Raw genomic sequence first — 6,938 nt, 5'->3', positions numbered from 1 at the left:
AAGAATATATTTTTAGAATTAACTAAAAAGTCTAGAACAGTGTAGAGGAGTCCCACCTTTCCATGTTTTATTAAAACAAAAAAAAAAATGTCTTAAATACAAAGCTCTGAATGCATCAAAAATCCAGATAAATCATCAAACATACCAGATGAAGACTAGGGTCTCTGCATGTATAACTCATACCACAGTCCTTTCCAAATCACAACTAGAGCTAGACATTTATTTATAATTTAACTACTCAGCTGAAAATATAACGGGTATTTTTGTTATGCTATCTGTACTTTTTAAAGTTAGTAATATAAAGTAGCCATGTGAAATGTTTCATTTTCCAGGCTAAAGCAAATGAAAATTTGCTGGTGTCAACACCATGTGTCATATTTTTCACAGCATTCAACCGTGGTGCTAAGAGAGCTATTTCTCGCTGTAATTCCCAGGGGCAGAAAGAGTCTGGGTAGAAGATATTTCTTAAGAGCAGCTTTAAATAGTCAATATTGAGGTTTTCATTTCAAATGATTTCATTCAAAAGAAGTCGCATCCTACATATTCTACATCCTACATATTCTACGTATTCTTCTGATCCTCTATGGTATAGATTTTTTATCACCCTTTATTCAGTAAAAAAGTAAAAAATTTCTGTCACAATATAGATTTTTTTTTTGGCTTTCATGTCATCGGAAGACTGAAAAATGACAATTTTAGCTGTTACTCTGATGGATTTCTTTATAGAATTGTATTTGAGGACTTGTGTAGGCACAGTCTTAATGTCCCTGGTGAGGACAGATCACCTTTTCAATCTGCTTTTCAAATGTGGTGGGAACAGTTTTTATTATTATCATTTTTGTTTCTGTTCAGTAGCCTAAGGATTGGGACTTCTGTGGTCCTTCAGGGGATCCCTACTGGCTTCGTTTGGCTGTGGCGCCATAATGTTCCCTTGAAACCTTTGTGGAAATGTTCCTTTGGAAGCTCCGTGCAACTTCAGCACAGAGCTGACCAAACACTAAGGCAAGTTCAACTACTACAATTTATTCCGACTATTTGAATTGAAATAACATGAATTTTTCTCATTAACACATGTGTTAAATCAACTTATAACATTCACCTAAGCAAATCTAATACACAGTTAGGCCAGTTGAAGTGTTTTGTGAAATGCTTATGAAATGAATATAGACGCTAAACAGATCATTTGAATGTGTCCAGGAAGGAAAGTAATGCTCAGCCTGTGGTATATGTTCTCCCCCTTGTATAACATCATTCCTTATGTTCCTCAGTATCATAGGATGCAAATCTAGACATAAATGGAAGCTTTTACCTACCAAAGTGTTTAGGGAGAGTAAAGTTAGATTTTTATCAATGTCTAACAGTATATTTGACTATATATATATATATATATTTTTTTTTTTTGTATCATTATATGTGTGGGGAAAGGCATATTTAAACCCATGCAAAATGACTTTTTAAAAATTATGTCATGATATAATTTTGACTTATGAGAAGTCAATCAAAACCTTAGGAAGTTTAACAATTCACTCATTAATGGTGCTGAAAATCTGTTAAACCACCATATCCTTACTACAATTTTGAGATTTCTTTTTAGTTAAAGTTTTTATTAAGTGTGAACTAGCAATATCGATTCTGGTGCTAAATATATGGTGCTAAATGAATTGTTAGTGTTAATAGCTTCAGTAATGCTCTTTTTATTCATTGTTAAAAGTATTATCCATTTAATTCCTGATTCAGATATATTAATAAAATCCTGTTACCCATAAATAGGCCAGTGAACTCTTTTTTGTCTGACAGTCCAACATTATTTAGATTTTACAGAATTTAAATACATATCTTTAGAGGTTATCAATTTTCTTTTTAAGGCCTTTTTTAGCTTGGCCATATCCAAGTCCAAATACCACCTGAAGGTTAGATCACACCTACATCAACCATGCTGTAGGCACTGGCGCCCTCTGGTGATTATGAAAATAAATTTTTGATGGCTGCTTGGCCTGCAAGAAAAAGCCAGTGTTTTCTTCAAAAAAATTTGAAGTTGCACAGTATTAGAATTCTTGCATACTTCTTAAATCTGACAGCATTTGAAAATTCTTGCCTTTATTGACATAATTTTCTAAGAGGATAAAAGAGAGAATATATCTTGGCATTCACTTTCCTAAATAATGTTTTTTAATGATATTTTAGTTCTGAGGTGCTTATCGAAGTGTTTTTTTTTTCTTAACTAAGTATTGCTAAAGTATATTTTTCATTTAGTTTACATCATAAATACAATTAGAATTAAAATTAACAAAATTATAAGTGTGTCTCATTTCAGAAGTGTTTATTTTTATTTGGCATAGTACATAAGATTGAAAGGAGATGTGTTAAAATAATTATATTATCTCTCCATTTTTACTTGTTGGTCTAAAATATGATAGTGTTCTTTGGTCATAGTATTTAGCTAATGATAAAATTGTATTATTCCCTTCAAAGTCCTTGTAGTCTAACAAATGTACATAAAAGCTTAGAAGTTTATCACCTGATATAATTAATGAAGACAAAATTCTTAGGTAAACTTCTGGTTGAGGTATGTCATTGACATTATATGTGTGTATCACATAATTGTGATGATCTGTTTTGATGGAAATATTTCTTAAACTATGTTAGTACAACCAAATGAGATATATTTTGAAGCAGTTTTCCATGTTAGTATTTTCAAACTTATTTTAAAGCAAGAGAATACTTTTTATGATCTCAATTATATATAAAACTCTAACATATGCTACACATAAAATGAACCTGCTTATACCCAAGCCTTCCCCAGTGCCTGGGAAGTTTCTTCTGAGAGGCCTAGGAGTCCATCAGTTAGAAAAACATGAATCTAAAATATCCAATTCCCCCCCATCCATTTTTCTCTAATATAATCAGTTAATTAAAGCAAGAAAAAATTTGAGGCACTTAATTATTTCAATGATTCTTTTAAATACCCACTTCACTTTGCACATGTTAGAAGTTTCTGGTTTGATGAAGAATTAAATGCTGACTTTAACTGGTGCTTGGATATAGATCGTGGGATCTTGTGTTTTGTTATTTGACAAACAGAATTTTGGTATCATAGTAGTTTGAGAATTGGAGACAATTGTGGTGCACATATGAAAATAATGCATTTTTAAAGCATCTAAATGTTTCAAACATGTACATAATCCTAAAATATACTATATCGTTTTAAATTTTTTAAAAGATTAATTTGGATGTTTTATTCACTTCCTAACACTGTGGCAGTGAAAGGTGCTCTGATGTTGTGATATAATGTCATGAATGTGTGCATACATAAAACCTGTGTAAACCTCTGTTCTTATAAAGCATAACAACTGTAGCTTTGTGAGCTCTGCTGTACTTTTATTCTTTCAATAAAATATTATAATTAATAATTTTGCTTTAAAAGTATATCTAATTCTTTTATTTTCAATAGAGTTTTTAAAATAAATCTAGAACTAGATGGCATGATAATTTTGGTAAGGTATTAGGAACTACTTTTCTAAAGCAACAATGATTATACCTTTAATACATCACTGAAATACACCAAAAATCTTCTATTTTCCTTTTTTCCCCTTTCTTCTTTTCCCTGCTTAGTTCTTTCCTTCTTCCTTTTTTTCCTTTTTTTCAAAAAAATAGTTGGAAGTAAAATACAAAAGACATTTCCATGGAGGGAGAAGAAAAGAACAATATATCAAGAAGTTCTGGCTGAGGGAAATTGCAGCAGTTGAACATAAATATTTTTATGCTCCCCACACAGAAGGCCTGAAGAGAAACCATAGATGTTCCAGAAAGGCACACCTCAGGCCACTAGCTGGCCCAAGGATAGTGATTCCCAGGGTGGCTCTGCCTTGTAGAACGGTGATTCCTTTCACTCTGGTGAGATGTAGATCCAATAGGCCAGTTCACTGAGAAGGGTTTGAATCTAAGACTTCAAATTTCTCCTTACCATGTGTGATATTGTGATTTATTGTAAGAAATACATATTTGGTCTTCCTCTGGTTTTTGGCTCACATCTGTCAAATCCTTGGAATTTCCTAACTGTTGAAGGAGAGTGGTGACAAAGGTGTGTTTTGTTATGTTAATGAAGTTACATTTGGAAAACACTTAAGAATGGGCACTGGTTGTGAATGGAGCCAACCATGTGATTAGAGGGTGGGAAACTTTGGTCCCACTCTTTGACCTTGGTGGAGAGGGGGACTGTAAGTTGAATCAACAGCCAATGGTCAATGATGTAATTAACCATGCCTATCTGTTGTAGCCTCCAGAAAAACAAACAAAAAGACAAAAAACAAAAAAACAAAAACACCAGGATTCTGAGAAACTTTCAGGTTGGTGAACACGTGGAGGTGCTAGGAGAGCGGCACACCAAGAGAGGGAATGGAAGAATGGAAGTTCTTGCCCTTTCCACATTCCTTGCCCTATGCATCTCATCCATCTGTCTGTTCCTGAGTTATATCCTTTTGTTGCAGGATTTTTTACCACAATACCTGAGGTTCATTGTCTCGCAGCTTCAGAAGAATGAAGAGGTGGATACAAAATGAGCAGCAGGAAAAAAATTATTAGAGTATAAAATTAGAAAGGAAGAATGGTAGGAAAGCTCTCTCCACAGAGAGGGGACATTGGAAAATGAATGCCTGAGGACTATAAGCAAGGGTCACTGTTTTATAAGGCTCTGGTCAGCCCTCCCCCATCCCTTCCTCCATGTTCCTTCTCAGGTTCTACCCCTATTGGCTTGGCAGCTCTAGGCCCTGGGTTGTCTGTTCCTGATTGGCTTATTTCCATTGTATGAGGGGTGGTCTATGGCCAGACTTAGGTCTTTTGTAAAATTCCTGAGGGGAAACCTGAGGGGGAATAGGTAGGATCTGTTACATTCTTAAGAGAAACCTAATGCCTGGGGGGGTTTGCTGTGGTCAGACACTCCCAGCACTGTTCCAAAATTGGCATTTTTCCCCACCCAGGGACCTCAGTCCCTAATCTTTCCTTCTCTGCCTACTGAGTCCTATCTTCTCTTATCATACTTTTATAATAAACTGGTAATCTAGTAAGTAAATTTCTCTGAGTTCTATGAACTGCTCTAGCAAATTAACTGAGCACAAGGAGGAAGTGGTGGGAACCTTTTATTTATAGCCAGTTGCTTAGAAGTGCAGGTAATAACCTGGACTTGCACTGGCATCTGAACTACAAGGAGGGAGTCATGGGAATCCCAGTCTATAGCTGGGTGGGTTGGAAGCATAGGGCTCCCAACTGGCATCTGAAGTGGGGGGGGGGGGGGCAATCTTGTAGGACTGAACCTTCACCTGTGGGATCTGATGCTACCTCCTGCTAGACAGTGTCAGAATTGAGTTGAATTCCTGGATACCCTGCTGGTGCCTGAGAATTGACTGGTGATGTATGGGAAGCCTCCTACCCCCTAACACACATACATTGGCATTGGTACTACAACCAATTTACCATAATTCACCCAAGACAAGAAAGCCTCACTAACCTAAGCCTTTTCAGAGGGTCTCCCCAGGAGTCTTGTGGCTTTCTGTCAATTGCTTCTCTTTCTCCTGCTGGTCCTGACTGTTTACTTCACTCTGTTATCTTTTAAGCCTCCAGTTTCCCATCCACATATTTGGAAAGTTACATGGCTGAATAGTACATCACATAAGGGAATACTATGCAAATAAAAAACAGAACGAGAAAAATCTCTGTATACTGGTAGAGAGTTGTCTTCCAGGATATGATACTAAATGAAAAGGCATGGTACACAATTATAAAACTAGAATGTTACCCTTGTAAGAAATATTAGCAGAAACAATACACTTAAATACACATGCAGTTATAATATACATTTGTTCTTATTTGCAAAAATGGAGGTAGAATTATAAATTAAGAAGAATAAAAATGATTACCCATGGGAATAAGAAGGGAACAGGACAGAGAGGACAAAAACATATCAAATAACTCTGAAACACAATAAGCATGTATCTTTTTTATTTTTTTAATATTTATTCATTTTTGAGAGAGAGAGAGAGAGAGAGAGACAGACAGACAGACAGCAGGGGGGGGAGGAAAGGGGGAGGGGCAAAGAGAGAGGGAGACACAGAATCTGAACTAGGCTCCAGGCTCTGAACTGTCAGCACAGAGCCCCGACGTGGGGCTCAAACTCACGAATCATGAGATCATGACCTGAGCCAAAGTTGGACACTTAATGGACTAAGCAACCCAGGAACCCCACAATGAGTGTATATCTTTAGCAGAATATATTGTAAAGACAGAGCTGCAAAGAAGCACTTAACTTTATTCAGTAGTCCATCCATAGTAGTATTAGTGGGGAACTGAGGGAGAAAAATGCAAATAAGGAATTAGGGTACTTTTTTTTCAGTTTTTCAATGTAAGAGAAAAGAAGTATACTTTCCAAAAAGTTAAGAAACACTAGAATGTTAAATAAGAATTTGAAATATTAAATATGAATTATTAACTCAAGGCATCTTCTTTTTGAAAATTAATATATTTTTAGTTTTGAATGGTGAAAAGCCCTAGATGCTATATGGCAATCCAATAACAATAAGTGCCATTTGCTGCACAGATTGTTGTCTCTGACACCATTCACCACTAGACGTAATGCTTGGCATCAGCTCAACTTTCATTGGCCTAATCCAAGTCGCCATAGTTTCTCACATAGATTAATGGTGTCCAATGTGGGGTTTGTGTTCCCAGAGTGTGCACAAGAAGAACCATTAAGAAAAGTACTTAAAAAACACAAGAACTTCTATCAAGAACTTCTATTTGTATTTAATTTTACCTAGGAAAAAAAATATTGTTAAGTTTTTCCACAGGCTAATGGGGTAGACAGCATCCCCTTACCCAGGTCCACACATATAAGAGTTGCATGTCTTCTGAGGAAAGTGGGGTGACCTGAAGGAATAAGGAGCTGT

Source organism: Panthera uncia, chromosome F2 (genome assembly GCF_023721935.1).
Source record: "Panthera uncia isolate 11264 chromosome F2, Puncia_PCG_1.0, whole genome shotgun sequence".
NCBI classification, from domain to species: domain Eukaryota; kingdom Metazoa; phylum Chordata; class Mammalia; order Carnivora; family Felidae; genus Panthera; species Panthera uncia.
The sequence above is the reverse complement of the archived record's forward strand: the minus strand, read 5'-3'. Positions refer to the sequence as shown.